The sequence below is a fragment of the Gorilla gorilla genome, chromosome 2 (genome assembly GCF_029281585.2).
Source record: "Gorilla gorilla gorilla isolate KB3781 chromosome 2, NHGRI_mGorGor1-v2.1_pri, whole genome shotgun sequence".
Taxonomy (NCBI): Eukaryota; Metazoa; Chordata; class Mammalia; order Primates; family Hominidae; genus Gorilla; species Gorilla gorilla.
In genome coordinates this window covers 10,875,767-10,897,300 of record NC_086017.1, presented here as the reverse complement: position 1 = coordinate 10,897,300, position 21,534 = coordinate 10,875,767, and the positions used below count along the sequence as shown (strand labels likewise).

General features: G+C 34.2%; 1 protein-coding gene across 2 annotated transcripts in view; it reads right to left on the bottom strand.

The window, feature by feature from the left end:
• CNTN6 (contactin 6) overlaps window positions 1-15,512 on the bottom strand; it is a 322,134-nt gene extending 306,622 nt beyond the window's left edge. Inside the window, exon 1 of one of the 2 annotated variants that reach the window (XM_055381222.2) lies at window positions 14,931-15,512. The gene's annotated coding sequence lies outside the window, so the exon portion shown is untranslated. The remainder of the gene's footprint in view (window positions 1-14,930) is intronic. The other variant, XM_055381221.2, reaches the window with a different exon arrangement.
• Between the last annotated feature and the right edge of the window lie 6,022 nt (window positions 15,513-21,534).

Here is a 21,534-nt window from a genome sequence, read left to right as displayed (position 1 = left end):
GTAGTCAAAACTTTGTTTCCTGCTCAAAATTATTAAAAATACCATATAGAAATGCATTCAGGTTATATGTATAAGGCTTACATAAAATACAAATGAATTTTGTTTTTACACTTGGGTCCCAATCCCCAAGATATCTCATTATATATATGCGAATATTCCAAAATTCAGAAAATTTCAAACTCTAAAACATTTTTGGTCTCAAGCATTTTGGATAAGGGATACACAACCTGTAATACCATGAGTTTGATATATGTCATTGTCTCTATATTTTATTCTACTACCCAAGGTTAAAAAACATTTATTCTCTAAGGAATTTTGTCACCTCAAATGGGTTAAATTTTTTTATTAGAAATAAAATTGAAAACAGGATGTAGATGCTGGGAGCTATCTATGTCTAGGGTAATTTTCTGCATAACACTGACATTAACACCCAGAGCCTTAATTATAATTATATTTATCATCACAATTGGAGATTCCAAATCTAAACCTTTCAGATGGAGGTAACTTTTGGGGGGTCCCAGTTATACTCTTAAATAATTTCGGGTGATTTATTTTGAAACCCCAATTTACACCTAACTTCTTTCAGTAACCTCTTTGCAAGCTCAATTAATTGCATATCAATTTGGTATTATTCTAACCTGGCTGGACCACAACCCTTATAGATATTAGTCTGTCGTTCAGGTCACAACTCTGAAATCATGCTAATTACACACATTAGCACCTACCATGAGAGCTGAAAGGCAATTGAAAGGAGAGGAACATCATCTTCAGAAATTAGCCACCACACCTGGAGTGTGGTCAAACATTAATAAACTGTTCAGCTTTTGTCACCCTGGAAAATTTAAAATTCAGAGCCATTTTACTTTGATCTTTTGGAGTCTAAAATATGATTAATGACACATTTAATGAGCAATCTAATTTTAAGGAGGAAAGGTTATTTGTTTTACCCTCTCACAATATGTGCAATAAAAAGCGGCATCTTTGACATCTACATGAATGGCAATTGCAAATGAATGCTCTTGGATTTGCCATGAATAGATATTCAGTCACGTCATAATTATCTATAGAATTGAACCAACTTAAAATTTATTCTTCAAATGAACAATAATATTTTGAAATGGGTATTCAACAATTATAATTTTAAACCATATGACATATTTTATGATCATTTTCTGGCTTTTGTGTGAAAAATACCTATTTATCAGCAAGGTCAACTGAATTTCTCTTACTAGTATCATTGTGATCATTACATTTATGTGTCAACTTGACTAGGCTATGGTTTGCCCATATTAAATAATATTTTGGACGTGTCTGTGAGGGTGTTTCCAGATAAAACTAGCATTTGAGTCAGGGGACTCAGTAAAGTAGATTACCATTTCCAATGTCGGTATCATGTAATCCATTGAGACCCTTAATAAAACAGAAAATGGAGAAAGGGAAAATTCATATATTTAGAGAGAGAGAGATAGATAGATAGATAATGTGGCACTATTCATTCTGTTTCTCTGAAGAGCCCCAACTAATATTTGAGTAACTCAATGCTGTTTTATTGTTATTATTATTATTGACCAAAATGATATATGTCAACAAAACAAAATAATCCCACCATGCAGTAAAAATACTTGTGATAATTTTGGTTATGTTTTTGGCTTCTAAATTGTTCTGGCTAACCATGAGCCCAGAGAATATGTGAAGTGAAAGGGAAAGTTCATTGGATAGACGTCTAGCCAACATTACTTATAACCTGATATAAAAGTAACAGTCAAGTCCACAGTGTACTACAAATCACTTAAGAAATTTATAAAGGTGATTATTCTAAGCTATAAGTAAAATATGTTCGTTTCATGGCTTTAATATTTATTACTAAATATGCCAAAGTTTGAGAGAGAGAGAGATTGTGCATGTGTGTGTGTGTGTGTGTGTGTGTGTATTACAGACAGGGGTCTCACTTTGTTGCCTAGGCTCGTCTTGAACACCTGGCCTCAGATCTAAATCAAACACAAATTTGTTCCTAAAACTCTCTTTGGCAAAGTCAAACACCTTATTTCATTATGTTCTGCCAAAGTCAAATAACATCAAATATTAACATAATGTGTTATGGCAACGTAAATGCAAGTTAAAACAAAAATAAGAAGTTCTTTCTTGTTCTGACTCTCTGGAAAAGCAAGTTATATATCTCACATTTTGGCAGGGTTTTTGAAGAAGAAAATATCACACACCTTGTGTATACTTTACCTATCTGTAACGTATAAATTATTTTTAAATTCAGGGATGATTACAATTTTCTTTTACCCTCAGACCTATTCCTGTTCCCCTTATGCAGTCCTGAATTTTCCTAACATACCAAATTCCTGAAGAGCCCACAATGTAGATTACCTCCAAAACACAGGTCTCAAATACAATTTGTAGTGATGAAATAAATAACTACTTAAATTTCCTGACTGCTTCATCATGGAGTGGATTATCATGGTTGCCAAGGGCAGAGACATAAATTGAAGTTTAACATTAATTATCATCTTAATATGTGCTATTTTGTTCACCATTAGATTTAGATGACACTGTAATAGCATACTTGGAATGAGCACAGATGTATTTAATTTATGTTTCTCTAGTATACTTAGAATCTACATTCATTAAGCAGGCACTTAATGATCACACACCACAGGCCAGACAATGCTAGGTGCAGGAACTAAAAAGTTGATAACATTGGACCTATATTTAGGAAACTTTAAGTTGTAGACTTGCTTATGACCAGACGTGCAATTTGGGACAAACACTGATTTATCTTTAATAAGACTAGAACAATAACTTTATATCACTTATAGCTATAAAAATACATTTAGAAACATTAACTATTTCAGTTTTTATCTGACCATTCTGAGTTTGTGAAAGCCAGGTCAGGTATTACTGGCTGCACTGTGTACATTTGAAAACCGAGGTTCAAATAATTTATAAAACATTTTTCAAGGTTTCACACTTAAAATGTAATAAGTTAAATGTCTTATAAACTTGAAGAAAAGTGAAAATTACAAGTTATCTCATCGATATGTGATGAACTTCCTGAGCATAAGAAAAAATGTAAAATATCAAAAGAATAAACAAAGGACAGAGGCTGACTTCAGCAAAATGAGCAGATACAAATGGTTCAAGCACTCATGAAATATTCATTCAGGCATGCATTTTCCAAAAAATGTAATATAGAGCAATACTGAAATACTGTTATCTGTGTATTTGTTTTGTAATCCAATCGGAGAGTATTTACAATTAATAATATTTAGTATTAACAAGGATGGTCACAAAGAGCACTCACCTGCCTGAAAGTACAGAGGGAGTTGTCTTCCTAAAGGACAATTTAGTAATATACACACTCACACTTTTAAAAACCCACAATTTGACATGCAAATTGTACTACTAGGAATTTGTTTTTAGGAAATAATCAGACACATATTAAAAGATTCAGGTACCAGGATATGTATCATAGCATTGTTCAATAAATTGTGTAAAATATAAATATCTAACAATAGGTTATTGGTTTGAGTAAACAGGGAACACCCATCTGGTGAAAAATCCTTCAGCATTAGGAGAATATTTAATGATACTTGAGAATGTTTATAAGATGTTAATTAATAAAAACAAGCTATAAAGCAGAACGTATGCATTAATTTCAATTTTGTATTTTAAACGCACACACACGCACACACGTACGCTCATATACAAGATGACTGAAAGGATGCCACATGCAGAGTAATAGAATAACAATCTATGCATATGCTGTCTTCTCCAAATTTTGTAATAATAAACATATATGATTTTATAATTGGAAAAATGTATTAAACAATATTCTGTTGGTTATTAATTTTCCTTCACTTGTTATATACGTACTAATTTACCAAGGTTATTCAATAATTTAGTGTAGTTTGCAAATTTTGAACAAATTTTAACTTCTTAGTAAATCCACTGGTACTATTCACCTGATGAAAATGAATAACTTTCAGGTAAAGAGTTGGGTCTATAATTAGGAAATTCCCTAAACATGTATATAATATGAGATCCTATTTTTGTTAATCCTCTGAAAAACCCAGAATATATCACTCTCTATAAAAATAGAGGAATAATTATTATTCTTAGTAAATATATGTTTCTTTTTATTTAGTCTTTTTGGTGCAGCTCACTATGCAAGTTTACTTTACTAAAATAATCATCTTGGAATTAAATAATTTAATGGCTTCTAATGCTCATTTGTCGGGTAAGACCAAAAATTAACAATGTTAGCCCCCCGCTTCCACTTGACAGATTTGTATACTTAATTGAATTCAAGAATACATATCAGATGTGAATTTTACAGGAGCAGAACTCTTCTCTGTCTTGTTCATAGTTGCATCACTAGTGCCTGAAATAGCATCTATTACATAGTAAGTATTCAGCCAATATCTGTGGAATTATTACTAATATATATTGTTGAATAAAAATATTATTAATATTGGTAATTTCGTATGTTAAATTATTTATCAGAATTAACTAGAATTTTTGTACGAATTGAAGACCGTTTCATGTAGAAAAAAATCATAAAAGAAAATAATATCCAGGGGCTAATACTCAAAGACTAACATTATTTTTGGATATCTAAAGATATATGTGAATCTTGAAACTTCACTGGCAGAAAATGAATTTTTGTTCCATGTTTCTTTGGAAAAATGACTTTTGCCTCATAAGTAAAAGGAGCCCCCTAATGGTAAAAGCAATTGGCTCAGGCATTGTGTCTTGTGTGTGTAATTTCTTAAAAACTGCTGTTTGGCTTCCTATGTTGAACTACGCTTAATGAATAGATTATTTTTCTTTAACTCCAGTCTCTCTTTTTCTATGAGAAAGTTGTTTCTGTTTATTGCATAATCACTCTGTACATCTGCATGACAAAAGACAGAATAAGAGTGAAGTCAGTAAAAATAATGCTTTTGCCACCTAAGTGCCCTAAAGAAAGCAGATAGAAAGCTTCCTTCTCTTGTCTACAAACCGCATAGGCACAGTCTGCACAAAGGGACAACAAAAAAGTGAAGTCGGCACCTCTGAAAAAATTATATTTTATAAGCACCGGCTAATTCTAATAGAACTATTTTCAGCATATACTTTTGTGGTAAATTTATATATAGGGCTGTCAAGATTCTACCTGTCAGCAACACAGATTCACAACTGAGCATGTTTAGGAATTGACTAACGACATTAAATGCCTAGAAAACACCTTCATGTTCCACTTTAAACAAGTGTGTTCTATCAAGTCTAGAATAACAGAAGCTTTTTCATCTCAACACAACTTTAAGGACTTTCTTTTTTATTTATTTATTTATTTATTTTTTGAGACGGAGTCTGGCTCTGTCGCCCAGGCTGGAGTGCAGTGGCGCCATCTCTGCTCACTGCAAGCTCCGCCTCCTGGGTTCCCGCCATTCTCCTGCCTCAGCCTCCCGAGTAGCTGGGACTACAGGCACCTGCCACCACGCCCGGCTAATCTTTTGTATTTTTAGTAGAGACGGGGTTTCACCGTGTTAGCCAGGATGGTCTCGATCTCCTGACCTCGTGATCCGCCCGCCTCGGCCTCCCAAAGTGCTGGGATTACTGGCGTGAGCCACCGCGCCCGGCAGGAGTATTCTTAATTTATTCTTAACTCTGTTGATAGAAAATTAGCAGCACACCTGATTTCTGACTTTCTCTTTCATTTACTGCGCTTTAGTGATTGGGAGACCCTGATAGATGCCAGAGAGGAAAATCATGTTCTTTCACTAAAAGCTCTATTCCAGCAAGTATACTGCACTCCTGCTATTTAGAAAGATAGCTCAGCGGTCTCCATATAGAGCTCCTTACACAACCACATTAGACATACAAATATGGGAAACCAAATAAACCTTGAAACAATATGCAAAAAAGGCATTGAAAATAAAATGTCTACATTCTTTTGAGAGCTCATTCATGTTGGCCTCTTACACGCATGAATGATAAATTACTAGAAACTTCACCAAATTTCTTATTTGATCTCTCCTTCCCGCCTTAAAAGAAGACTTTTAAAAAAGGATTTTAAAAGGACCCATCCAATATTCTCACTTTTATTCAGCAGAAATCATCTTAAAAATACGGTCCGTTTAGCATTCAGCTTGTACTGTGTCACTAGGAATTGCTGTGCTAACAAAGTTTTTGAATAATTGCCTCTACATTTTAAGAATTTGCACACCATTAAACTTAAGGAATTAATAGAGCTGCCACTCCCAAAGAATATATAAACTAATAACATCCACTGGCTTGCTTTTCTAACTACATTCTAGAGCTCCCTAACATATTCTCTCATTGGGCTAAACCAAGCACTTAAATTTGTTACGGTAATGTTTGTGGAGCCAATGGAAAGACATATACAATTGACATTAACCATTTCTTATTAGATTATATACCTGAGACTTGACAAGGTTTCCAGAAAAAAAATTAGCAAATGTTCCATTGCCTATTACAAAATAACTCCATGAAACCATGAGAGTACCTGATAAAAATAAAATACCAGCAAGTGAGAGTTTGATGACTTTCTAAATGATGGAAAGCGGATGGGAACAAGTCCAGCCAACATGGAAGTATAGGGAAGTACACGGCACCATGCAACGTGAAGAGGGATTTCTTTTCCACTACAAACACATGTAAATGCTATGTAAGTATAAAACTCTTTAAGAAGTACACATAGCCGAGGTTAAATGTTAAAGAGGTAAGCCCTCAGAGGCACCAAATGGAGAGAAACTCAGACTGGCAAGGAGATTGTAAAGTTGGAATAACCTCCCAAAAAGGGGTCCTTTGCATTACATAGCTGACCTTATAGAAACTTCGTGATCTGGTAGAAAAAAGAATCCCAAAAAGGCAATCAGAACCCAGAATGTGTACTATGCTTGGTTGTAGGGCCCAAATTCATACTGTCTATATGGTAATATAATTTGAAGCCAAAAAATTCACATATAAAATAGTCCAGAACCAGAGATATTTGTAGAGCCACTGTAGAATCAACAGCAATGCGATGCTATGCAAAAGCATACACAACTCAAACAATGTTGGTCTCCCATAGAAAACAACATCTGTTGAAGGTGAATTTGTCATAAAAAAATTATGAGCACCAGGAAGAATGAACCACCATGAGGGAAATCCAGCAGACATAAGTAATAAAGAAATTTGACTCTAAAAATTAAAATAGTAAAACAATCACAATCTAAAATAAACTTACCGAAATTTTTTCGAGAGCTTAAGAATGGGAGAGAAACTATTAAGAACAAGCAGAATAGCAGGATAATTTTAAAAAGAGCAATATAAATTATAGACATTAAAACTGTTTTCTTAAAAAATAAAAGTATAAAATACAGATTGGTAGAAATTACACTGGCTGCAACACTAGAAAATGAAAGAAATGCAAAGAAATCAAAGACAGAAGCCTAGAAATAATGAATGAGCATTCCTGAAGGAGAAAATAAAGGGATTTAAAAGATGCAAGATTGAAATATATAATAGCTGAGAATTTTTCAGAATGGAAGAAAGATTTAGGAGCTTGCCGAGGCCTAAATGAGATAAATTTGAAACAACTCCACAACTACACACATTGCAGTGAACTTGAAGAAATCAATGACAAAGAGAAATTCTTAAAATCTGTCCGAGTGAAAAGACGAATATTTATTCAAAAGTGTGCTAATTACATCATAAACAGTCCCCTCGTGCAAAATTATATTCCAGAAGATCATGGAACAGAATATGCAAAAATTGTTGAGAGAAAAGTATCTTCCACATAGAGTGCTCTGATGAACTACAGTAATATTTTAGAATGTGACTAACATAAGCGATTTTCAACAAATAAATTTTAAGGGAGTTTAAAACAATTTTTGAATGACCTTAAAATGGTCTTCAGAGCACAAGAAGAGAATCTAGGAGATGCACATAAATAGCAAGAATATGGTAAATAAAGAACTCAGGAAATCACGTCATAAGTCTAAAAAAACCTTGACAAAAATATTGGGGGCAGTTTAAAAATAAATAGTGCAAATATGAGCACTGGGAGAAATATCTCAGAGTAAATTTAAACAAGTCATTGTCCTGTTTATGAAGAAGATATATACACTTCTTTAGTCTTTATTTGAAAATATAAAAGTACATTTTATGTTAAAATAGTTATTTACTAAAACACGATAAAGGGAGTATACCATTTTTAACTAATAAAAGTTGAAAAAATGAATAAAGAATATTTCCTCAAACCAATAAAAGACTGTTTACTAAAAAACACTTTAGTTGAATATGAAGTAAGAAGTAAGAAATAGGTCCAACTTCATCAACATCATAGTAGGTGCGGATGAATGAAGTACATTTGTTGAAACATAGGAATTCTGACACCAGAAATAACAAACATGAAATTGTTGACATGCAGCACGGACTTGATATTCTTAATGAAAATCTCACTTAATGTGTATAAGTTTTCAGTGTATGTGATAATAGAACATTGCAATAGTGAATATTTTCAATAAATTAAATATCCCTCAATAAGGGAATGAATAATAAGAATATAAAATACTTGAGGTGAACTATATCCTAGAACTGTATTTATTTATTTAAATTAATTAATTAATTTATTTTTTGAGACGGAGTCTAGTTATGTCGCCCAGGCTGGAGTGCAGCGGCGCGATCTCGGCTCACTGCAAGCTCCGCCTCCCGGGTTCACGCCATTCTCCTGCCTCAGCCTCCCGAGTAGCTGGGACTACAGGCACCCGCCACCACGCCCTGCTAATTTTTTGTATTTTTAGTAGAGACGGGGTTTCACCGTGTTACCCAGGATGGTCTCGATCTCCTGACCTCATGATCCGCCCGCCTCGGCCTCCCAAAGTGCTGGGATTACAGGCGTGAGCCACTGAGCCCGGCGAAATGTGTTTATTTATAAGAATGAGTCTAAATAGTCTAATATGGAATGAGTTACACAAGTTAAATAAGTTTGCTTTCAATATACTATTTCCATAATATTTTAAAACAATATTTTATATAGGCATACATATATAACAATTATATGTAAATATACAATTCATGGTAATGTAGAATGAGGAATGGACTAGGTAGAGTTACAACGTAGGCCCTTATTATATATTGTATTAGTATTTTCATTTTATGAATACTGAAGATGTTAAATCTCCAATAAAATTTAGCATTTGGTAATTCTGGGGGTGGGAATTGGTCATTATTAAGTTTAATCCTTCCCTGAATACCTAAAATTTCCCACTTTACCAAAATATATATATATATGTGCATTACTGCCAAAAGAATTCAAAGACTTATGTAACACCTAAAATTGTCTTGTGAAAGTGTGAAAATAGGAAAAACTGCCCATCTTTAAAAAAATGGAATCAGCAGACATGATGTTGAGTTTATAGATTCTGCAATAGAAGTCAAATATATTATTCAAATGTATAATGGTGGCCAGAAGGAAAACATTACAATAAAATAAACTATAGAAAATATCTCTGTGAAATAAGACAGGAAATCATGGAAAGGCCTTTATTTTTTATTTTATTGTTTTCTCTATAATTTCCAATTTTATTGTTGTTGTTTCCAGGTGCATACATTACTTGATTAAGGCATTATCATAAAAAAAGAACAACAACAACATAAAACAACAGGAAAGCAATGTACAAGTATTTGTGATGTTTTTCTTTGAAGAAGGAAATTCTGGCTTATTTGTTCTCGTGCTTTTCTCTTCATTGCTTTTATAATCAAAACATCAAATATACCCTTTTTCTTTTTTTATTTTTATTTTATTATTAGTATTATTATACTTTAAGTTTTAGGGTACATGTGCACAATGTGCAGGTTAGTTAATATGTATACATGTGACATGCTGGTGCGCTGCACCCACGAACTTGTCATCTAGCATTAGGTATATCCCAATGGTATCCCTCCCCCCCCGCAAATACACCCTTTTTCTTGATCAGGTCCAATTGCTTGGTGTATACAGAAATACCATTTCTATTTTTAATCTAGTTGGATCCAGAGACCAGCATCTCTATGTCTTCTCACCATCTTTCCTGAGCTCTATTTTAATATCCACTTATGATTTACACTCCAAATTTAGTTCTCTACTAAATACCCAATACAATTGATTAGATGATAATTATAATTTTAGTCTTTTCATTGTTTTATATTATTTTTACCCAATTGATCCCAAGGCTCATGTATAAATGTTATAATAGCAATAATAATATAACAGTAACTAAACAACTAACACATAGAGTGCTTCTTAATTGCCAGGCTTTCTTCCAAGATTTTTTACATATTTACCTGCTGAATTCTCTTGAAAATACTGTAACGTCAATACTAATATTATCTCCACTACGAATGGGGAAACTGAAGTATAAAGAGGCTAAGAAACTTGCCTAAGACCACAGAGCTATTCTGTGCTAGATATAGGGAAGGAAATTTGCAATGGGCGGCACTTCAGCTCAAGAGCTTGCCTCCTGAATCTTGCTCTCACTATCATTTTATTGACACTGAGAAATTGCGATTTGCTTTTTAGTAAGATCATTAGTTTTTTATAATACTTCATAGGACACATCACGTTCTTTCATTGCCTCTTTTAAGGATTTGAGATATAGGGAAATTCAGTTACTTATTCATTCATTTATTCATTTAATTGTAAACCTAATACATATAAGTTTTCTACTCAGTATACTTTCAAAAAGGATTTGAGTCTACAGATTTTGATTCATGTTACTATGATGTAAAGTTTCTGTAAATTACCTTAGGACTCATTGCAAAATAGTTAAGTAGGCCACAGACTTCATCAATATAAACGAATAGGGGACATTATCAGAAGGCATGCCCAATGGCTCTGTTTTTTCCTCTACTATGTCCTGTGTTATGCCTTTACCATAATAAATGTTTAATACTGCAACACATCATGCAGATGAACTCAGTTTTAACTAGAACAGCTCTTTTCAATATGAATACTGAGAATAACAACATTCTAATAAAATTTTCATTCAAAGAATTCTTCCAAACTGAAAGATTGCTATTTAAAACTCCTTAAATAAAGAGATTTTTAAATTTCCTCTATTGTCCCACAGAAACAATAAAGAGAAATATAAAAGGTAGCAGTGGTAGTGGTGCGGATAAAAAACAAAGCAAAAACCCTCTGTCTTCAAATAAAATGTTAGTGGACAAAACCCCAAAACACAACTTGAAGCCCATTTCCACTGTAGCCAAATACTAAAAATCATGGACCTTTGGGGGACATCAGAGAAAACTGATAAGTACTCTCGTTTTCTCTTACTTTCAAGAGGATACAGATTGCCCAAAAACCTGCCAGCTGAGGAAATTGCTAGAGTGTTAAGAGAAGGAAACATGTATTTACAAGATCACAATACAGAAGGTGGTGCCTTAATAGGTTTATTGTAAGCTATACTATTCATTCAAGTGGCAAACAAGAGAACAAGTGGCTCTCAAATAAAGAAGATAACCAATTTGCCAATTAAAATTGAAAAGAAATTTGGATATGAAAGATGTGGAAAGTAGACAAATGAGATACAACATGTACAAAATTGGTGATCCTGAAGAAAAGAAAGAAGCAAGATAACCACAATTTGGCCACGCCCAGTTAAGGGACACACACACACAAAAAAATAGTACAACATATCCTAAAATAAAAGAATCTTAAATTAATGGGGCAAATCTCAAAAAAAGTTAATGAAAATGGAACAAATCCAGGAATATTCTGTAAAAGCAAACACCCATACACACACACACACACACACACACACAAAACAAAAGAATCATGTAGGCATTTATCAGAAAAAAAGCAAGTCACATTCAATGACGGAAATTGTAGACATACCTAAAAATGTTGCAAAACAACTTTCAGTACAGGAAGGGTCTCCAAAAATGTTTAAACATTTACACATTTCCAAAAGAAAAAATTAAGCTTGATCCAAGAAAGATAACGTATCTTGCATGTCTAAGGCAAAAGAAATACATGTTCAACTATGCAAACTCACAGAAAATATAGCACCTATGACTATTTCTTTGGTGGAGAGGTACTACTTACTGAAATCTAACAACCCAAAAAATAATTGAAAATAAAGAACACAGGAATGGTGAATTGGGTAGTAAAAGCCTGTTGATAAAGAATAATTCCTTACAAATTTGAAATAAGTTTAAACTGAGACCATGGGAATTCAGCCAGAATGTATGTACTCAATAATGTAAAACTGATGTAGTTTAAATTGAGGTGGTATGGGTGGAGTTGATGACAACAAATCACATTGCAAATGCATTTAACTATCATAACAAGGGTTATAAAAGTTTGTTTACTATTTAAACGTGCATCCAAAAAAATCTTCAAACTACTTCTATTTTCAAAATTTTTGGTCTTAACTGTAAGGGTATTCTGGACATAATATCTCCCTTGGAGAGAAATCTATACCTGAAATTTAACAATTTCTTCAATGTTGTTTCAACTTCCCTTTTTTCAGTTTAATTAAAATCTAAAATCAAAAATTAAACTCGATATTTCTGTTTTTTGTTTGTTTGTTTGTTTGAGATGGAGTTTCACTCTGTCACCCAGGCTGGAGGGCAGTGGCGCGATCTCTGCGCACTGCAAGCTCCGCCTCCCGGGTCCAAGTGATTCTCCTGCCTCAGCTTCCTGAGTAGCTGTGACTACAGGCACACGCCAAAACGCCCAGCTAATTTTTGTATTTTTAGTAGAAATGGGGTTTCACCATGTTGGCCACGATGGTCTCAATCTCTTGACCTCGTGATCCGCCCGCCTCGGCCTCCCAAAGTACTGGGATTATAGGTGTGAACCATCGCGCGCGGCCAATATTTCTGTTTTTTAAAGTGTAGGATAAGATCTCATTCTCACAGAAGAGTATCTATTATTGACTTTATTATCTAAATACTTATTATTTATTTTTTAAAAGGTGTATAGTAAGAAACCATTCTTACAAAAGTATTTATCTCTCATCTTATCTGAATTTAGGCATCAGTATGTCTCCAATGATAGTCGCCCAATTTCATGATTGTTATTTACAGGTGATGGGGTTTCCTTTTTGAACTTTTATGTATAGTTTGAGTCATTTTTAATAGGTAGAACTTATACTTCTGCATTCCAATTAATATGTTATTAAAATAAACAGTGAATAAATAAGCAAATATTTTGTTTTCCTTCTCCTCACATAAAAAAATTAAAAAGGTACAAATTTACTATTATACTACTGAGCATTTTTACTTACTAAAAAAAGAAACCCAGAAGTATGCAATCAATTTAATATACCACACATTCTTTTCACAACATAATTGATTTTTTTCAGGAGGGGTCTAAACTCAGAGAAAATATGTGATTCTTTTCTAAGTAAACAAGTGAATTTGTTTTCATTAAGGAAAGCTACATAAAAATTCTAAAAAACAATTCTGGTCCTTCACTACAAATATTCAAAGGAAGTAATGCAATGAAGTCATTTATAAATGATTGACTTTTTGCTAAGATGTGATAAGTTATGCATTTATATAACCTCGTATAAAGCTTTATATAAAAGTTTCCACATTTATATATTTGAAATCTTTGGACTACACAGCCATGATTATTGCTAAAAAAAAAAAAAGAAAAAGAAAAAGAAAAAGAAACCCCATGGAAACATCAAAGATGAAATGCTTCGGTATTTCTGTTTTTTTACACAAATTGTGTAAGTATTTTTGTATGTTTATGCTTGCTTTGTGAACACGCGTATGTTTACACATGTGTGTGAAGGAGGAGGGAAAAAGAGTCTGCTTAAACATTTCTTTCCTTATAAAATACAATGCACATAAATTGGTGAAACCTTCAACAACAACAATAAAAAGATGATAAACCCATCAGATAAATGGAAATTGCTCAAAACAAGCAATTCAATATTCAGCATATGCTCCTTCTTTTACAGACATCTTCAGAAAACATTGCCACTGTAGATAAAATTATGAATACCTCATTTTCCAAATTGATTCTGTGTGATTCTACTGTTCTCTCTATTTTTTCTCAGTATAACTTCTATTTAGTCATTCTGTGAATGTTTCTCAGAGGACATAGTCAGGATGCTGATTATTTAAACATAAGTAGTTTCCATTTGGAGAAGCAAAAACTATGAATTCTAATTTTCCCCCCAAACCCCAATGTTACAGTAACCCATTAACATAATGGGATATGCGTGGCTAATCTCAGAGCTCTTAAAAGTTTTGTTCCCAAGTCATCAACTTCTGAAAGTTTTCACAAAGTATTATAAGAACCTTAGTACTGACAACTTAACTGGAGTAAATGGGAAAGGAAACTCCAGAGGCTGTTATCTAGAAGCTGGCTATAAAGCAAAATGCCAGACAAAATTTGGTGAGCCCCTATGACCTCCAGTCTTGCTTTGCTCCCCTTACAAATTCTCCCCTAGGAAACTTTATAACCATTCTTTTAAATCATCCGGTGAAAACTGCAAACCCCACCCCTCATCCCTTCGATTAAAAAAAAAAAAAAAAAAGACAAAAAACATTTAGCGATCACATTTTCCCATCTGCCGTTACGGAAAGGGCGTGTAGCCATCTGAAAGTCCCAGAATTAGCACTGTCATCCCGTCTTGCCCATTAGTTTTACTGCAGCAAAGACTAGTGAAACACTGAGAAATATACCCGTAGTCTTTCTTTCCCTGGTTTGATCCTAACCTCCCGGAATACAGATTCAGTACATTTCTCCCACACAAGGAATAAATGCATTTTAAACATCAGCATCATAGAAACACAGCATCAATAAAGCAGCGACTTCTCCCCCAACCCCAGCTTTTACCTGTTATGCTAATACAAAGACATTGAAAGGAAGAAAAGCTGCAGCTTGCCCAGCAATATTCTCATTGCAGCAGACAGCACAATTTTGTACTTACAGATCTTACCAGGGAAATGTCTCGGGATCTTTACAGTTTTTCTGCAGAACTCTGTTTCAAGCTCTCAGCCAGGCATGCTGTGCGTCCAGGCAGAACCAAGCCGTATGGAATGTCTATGCAGCTGGGAGATAATGGGACTCTTTTTCCCAGCTGGGACTGCAAGCCTTTTATCCACTGAGTATTGCGTGGCTCTTCTCTGGTCTTAAGCATGAAATACGCTCCTCTGCTGCTGCATTCCTGTCGGAGCCCAGACAATCAGTTCTTGAGGCACATGTGCAAAGCTCTCGTTTGGAATATTCAAAAGGAAAATTCTTTCTACATTGAAAGCCAGCTCTATCTTCATCAACCTTCACAGAATCAGAGAGAGCTGAGAGCAGCTGCCATTCCAGGGGCATGAAAGATTAAATTCACCCTCCTCTTTCTTTGACTGGAGGTAGTCACTCCTGTCGGGTCATCAGAAAATCTCTCTTATTGAAAAACTGGGTCAGACTAACTACTTATTAGGTTTCCAACAGGAAAGGAAGTAATTTTTTTCTTCCTCTGGTTTCACTGCATTGTCATTTGCAAGCAAAGATTAAGCTGGTCAAGGGTCTGTACTGATTTAGACAGTATTCAAATGTAAGCTTTTCGAAGCATGCCAGTAACTCCTATTAGTGAAGGTGAAGAGAAAAGGGAAATAAAATCAAATGATTGCATGCACTATCACTAAAACCTTTGTAAGTTGTATTTTTTAAATGTGTGTATGAGGCTTCTTAAAGACAGGTAAAGAAAGTGAAGTCAAACAAGTCCAAAAGAGTATTGCTGCTTTCCAAGTAACATATTTGTAATTCCAGAGGCAGAGAACAAGTGTCTATGTGTTTGCCTAAGAGCTCTGTAAGAAGAAGAATTGTTTTTGTGTTTCACCCTGGGCACTCCAACTAAACTTTTTAATATGTTTGGGTCTTGTCATTGGGTTTTGAAGGGACCAACTGCTTGAAGGATGAAAACTAAGGAATAGGAATTACACATACATGCACACTGAGACTCTAATGCATACAAACATAACTATAACATGAGAAAAGAATGATAGTTCGGACTTATTTTCATGTTGGCATACAAAGAAATTATACTCTTAGCATCTTAAAGTAAGTGGATACTGAGAAAATGAAATCCCCAAATCAAATGGAAATAAGTCAAAAGATATTTCTTGGCCTCAGTTTACTTTCATCTGATGAGCAAGAAGGTTTCTATGACTACATTTTATGACTATGTCCTGTGGATTTCTTCACAGGGTCTAACCAACATTGTAAGAGGCTTTAGAAAGGAGGTGATGCTTCCTAACACAAGGTAAACTCAAAATGGGCTACCCTATTGTTTCTCCCAATCCATAAGAAGGCAAACTAGACTAATAATTTTATAGAAAGAATATGTTTTTATTGCCTCTTTTTTTAAAAATAGAAGTATTTCTTGCCCTTTAGGAATAAAAATATATTTTATTTGTAAAAATGCCAAGATGACTTTTTCTGCAGAGTTTTAAGAAAAATAATCATTATGTAGTAGGCTTTTTTTTTTTTTTTGTGGAAAGAAATTCATTCAAACTTAAAGAATATCCCTTTACTCAAATCTCCAACAGTCTGACTCATATTCAAGGACAGCTGATTGCTTTGCTTTCTATTTTACCGAAAAAGGAATAAGAACCAGAAGAAAACTTCAATAAGCCCCTGTCACTACATCTAGTCACATACTTGCCCCTGTGACCACAGACTCTCCCTTCATCTTGTTACTTGAGGTGAACCGTGCTCCCTCCTTACACCAAGCCATCCGCCTGTGCTTTAGATAGTCTTCTACTCAAGGGACCATTCTACCCACCTGTCTCTCTCTGTGGAATCATCAACTCTCCCTACCTTCTGTAGCATCATAACATAGAGATTTGCTGCTAGTTGGCCCATTTTAAAAATCAGCACCCCTTTAACATTGCATCTTCCTCTGTCTACTACCGCATTTCCTCCCTTCTGTTTATAGTAAAACACCTTGAAGGAATTCTCTGTACTTACTGTCTCCATTCACCTTTTCTCATTTTCTCTCGAATCCACTTTGATTAGTCTTTTGTCCCCACTGTTCCACATAAGTGTTTCTGGTCATAGCCAATATTAAATTACACATAGAATAATGCGATGGTCAACTTAGTCCTCATTTTACTTGATGTGTCACTCACAAGTAATACAGTTTACCAAGTACTCCTCCTTTAAGCACTGCTTTTGCTTAATTTCTTAAATTTTCTTCTCGTTTACTATCTGCTCCTTCTCAGATCCCTTTGCTGATATCTTCTCATTTTATTAATTTTTAAACACTGGGGGAGGAGGTGTGGGTACCGAGGATCTAAAACAAGGTCTGTACACTAAAGACTACACAGAATTACTAAGGAAAATTAATTAAGACCTAAATAAGTAAAGAAATATGCCACATTCATGGGTCAAAAACACTCAATATTTTTAAGAAGTCAGTTATCTCCCAATAGGTTTTTAGCTTTAAAATAATCTCAGTGAAAATATCAGGAGATTTTCTTGTAGCAATCATCAAATAAGGCTAAAATTTATGTAGCAATAAAATTAACCAAGAAAGTAAAATCGAATGATAAACAAAGTTGGCAGACATATCCTGTGATTTTTACAATTTACTACTAGTAATAGAGCGATAAAGACGGTGTGATGTTGGCAGGATAGGTCAACAAAACATAATTAATTGTTCAAAAACAGATCAGCACATATACAGTGGATTTTAGACAAAGGTATCAGGTAATTCAATGGATATTGTGCTAATGGATATGTGCCGATTTTGGGTCAATGGATTTTAGACAAAGTTATCAGGTAATTCAATGATAAAGGCATCATAATTCAAGAAATGGTGCTTGAACAAATGAATATTCATTTGTACAAAAGTTAACCTTAATCCTTACCTCGTACCACACACAAAAAGCTAACGTGAAATAGATCACACACTTAAAGGTACAGCATTAAATTTTCTGGAAGAAAACCAAACACCACATATTCTCACTTGTAAGTGGGAGCTGCATGATGAGAACACATGGTCACATGGAGGGAGAACAGCACACATCTTGGTACCCATGGTGGTGGGTGGGAGGAGGGAGAGTATCAGGAAGAACAGCTAATGAATGTTGGGCTTAATACCCAGGTGATGTGATGATCTGTGCAGTAAACCACCATGGCACTTGTTTACCTACGTAAAACCTGCGTATCCTGCACATGTACCACGAACTTAAAATAAAAGTTGAAAAAAAAAAAAAAAACTTCTGAAAGAAAATGTATGAGTCCTAGGATTAAGCAAAGATTTCTTAAAACTCATGTGCATACACACACATAAAAACACAGAACATAAAGAATAAATAGAAATATTGGACTTCATTAAATTTAAAAAGACTGACTTTTGAAATATATCATTAAGAAATTTTTACACCTCAATAACAAAAAAATAAGCAACCCATTAGAAAATGAAAAAAATGAACATTTTTACCAAAGATATCCAAATGACATTTAAGCCCATAAAAATGATGCTCAACATCATTATTTTACAAATGCAAATCAAAACCGCAAGATACAGCTACTAGACACGAATTAAACAGGCTCAAATGAAAACCACTGAAAATTCAGTCTGGGACTGGTGGCTCACAGCTGTAATCCTAGCATTTTGGGAGGACACGGTGGGCAGACAGCTGAAGCCCAGGAGCTTGAGACCAACCTGGGCAACATGGTGAAACCCCATCTCTACAACAAATACAAAAATTAGCCAGGCGTGATGACAGGTGCCTGTAGTCCTAGCTAGTCAGGAGGTTAAGGTGGGGGGATCACCTGAGCCCGGGAGACGGAGGCTGTGGTAAGCCGTGTTTGTGCCACTGTGCTCCAGCCTGGACAACAGAGTGAGCACCATCTCAAAATAATAATGATAATAATAAAATAAAATAAAATAAAATAAAAACATTGAAAATTCCAAAAGATTTTGAGTATGTGAGACAATTGGAACTCATACGTTGCTGGTAGAAATATAAAGTGCTACAATTACTTTGTAAAACAAGCTGGCACTCTTAAAGTAATATTACTGAGAAACCCCGCTCTTATGTATTCACCCAAAAGAAATGAAAGCGTATGTCCACAGAAATTTTTGCAAGGAAATTTTATAGCAAATTTTTTTTATAACAGCCAAAAGTTGGAAACAACACTAAAGTCCATCAACAGGTTAATGGATAAACAAATTGTGGGGAATGCATAATTGTAATACAAGTTAGCAATAAAAAGCCAGAAATTACTGATATTCACAACTTGGATTAATTCCACAGCTATTATGCTAAGAGAAAGATATCAAAAAAAAAAAAAAGCAATTCTATACTGACAGAAAACAGAATGTTTGTTTAGGGATAAGGAGAAAGAGATAAATTGCAAATGGGCAACAGGGAATGTTTCGGGTAATAAAAACATTCTGTTTTTGATTGTGGCAGTGATTACAAGGGTATATGTATTGGACAAATCTTATCAACCTAGACAAATGGGTATATGTCATTTCATGTAAAGTATACCTCAATAAAGTTGATTTTTAATGAATTAAATGATGACAGACTGTAGATTCTCTTAAAGGCTTTGAAAAAATAAAATCAATAAGTCTATCATTCTACCAAAATATTTTTGTTGTGTACATTATTATTATTATTGATTTTAGTGAAACAATCACCTCTCTAATCTCAATTTATGTTTAGACATTTTAGTTTCTTATAGATCTGAGTTAGTTTTATTCATTTATATTTTTTCTGGACAATGATGATGACGATGATGAACATATTGATGGGCAACTTCTATAACTCAAATTATGTGTCAGGTAGTGTCTCAAGCATTACATTTGCGTTAGCAATTTATTCAATCCTTATAACAACCTGATGGGTTTGATATTATTTGCAAAATCTAACAAACAAGAAAATTGACGCATAAAAAGTTTAAATTGCCCAAGAACATCCAACTGGGTGACAGTGGGGGAAGAATAAAACCTAAGCAGCCTGACTCAAGAATCTAGACTAATATTGTTTTATTATTCAAATCGCTATACTCTTTCTCACATTTTGTCTACTTGACATGTCAAGTTCTGCGAGCAGTATCTTAAATATTTCCCGGAAATATTTTTCAAATGGAGCAATTATCTTTCAAGAAGCTTTGTACTATATATTCTGCTGCTAAACTGTTTCATCGATAAAGGCTACACACACACACACACACACACAGACACACACATACACACTATATATATAAATATCTCTAGTGGGTTTTGTTTTTATGATTATATAACATCTTAGGAATCCTTTTAAATATGTTTACATCTCCTTGACATGAATTATTTTTAGCATTTCTCCTTTCTGATTTTTATTTTCCTGTATATACTAGAATATTAACACTTTTTCTCACTGTTTTAGATGCCTTTCTTATAAACATCATTCAGCTTGACTGAAAAAAAAATTGACATTGTCTTTTTATAGGGTAGCTTGTCCCATTTGTATTTAGTGTAGTAGCTAACATTTGTACCGAATATATTTTTTCCTCCTGAGGTTTGCAAAGGCATCGGTTCCAGAGTCTCCTTAGGTGCAGGTAGCCTACACAGTCCCACAAGGCCTGAGAGGTTTTGATCCCAACAGTTCAGTTCCACACATTCCAGTGGAATTGCATCACTTAGCGGACGCTGACATTAGGCAGAAGCTCACAAGTAGAATTTCTCTGAAGGAATGCTGTGGCAAAGTTTCTTTGCCAGTAAAATCCACTTCAGTGAACCAGGAAGCACTGCCTTTTTTTTTTTTTTTTTTTTTTAATCTCTCAAGGCCCCAAGGGGAGCCTCTTCCTATAGCTGCTATTTCCTCTTCTCTCCTTACCAAAGAGGGGGAAAAATCCAATGTCTGTACTTTTCCTGATATTTTCCAGTGAAATACTTGGGTTGCTCTTAGCTGCCAGCTCTCGAAGTGGGCATTCAAAATGCTACAAACTTCAGGCTCCACAAAACCCTGATCTACTTCTGCCTCCTACAGGAAACTATTACTGACTATTGCTCTTCAATAATTGCCTTGTTGTGAAGAAACCTGTAATGACAGTTTTTTCTCCAAACAAATTAAAAGCAAAGATTAACACATAATAATTTATTGAACATGCACAATTATTTTAAAGATCTGTCATATACCAACATGAGTAATATTGTCTCGGTGTTATTTATTGCTTTTGTTTGTTTGTTATGCCCATTGGTATGTATAACTTTTCTAAATAACCATTGTTTAAAAAATATTTTCTATAACATACTTTTCTTCTATTCACCACAGACACTTCTAATATTACCAAAATATGAATAATCTTCTATAATCTTCTGAGTGCTTCCTGTGAGCTAGACACCAAATCCAAAATCTCACTTAGTCCCGGTAACAACCCTATGAGGCAGATATTCCTATCACCTTTGACTAGCAATTGAGGTTTTTGCCAAGATCACACAACGGTAAAAAGATAAACGGGGATGTGAATCCAAGTCCACCTAACCCCAGCATTTGTATTCTAAACCTCTTGTCAAGAGTCCCCTGCTATGTCCATTAGTA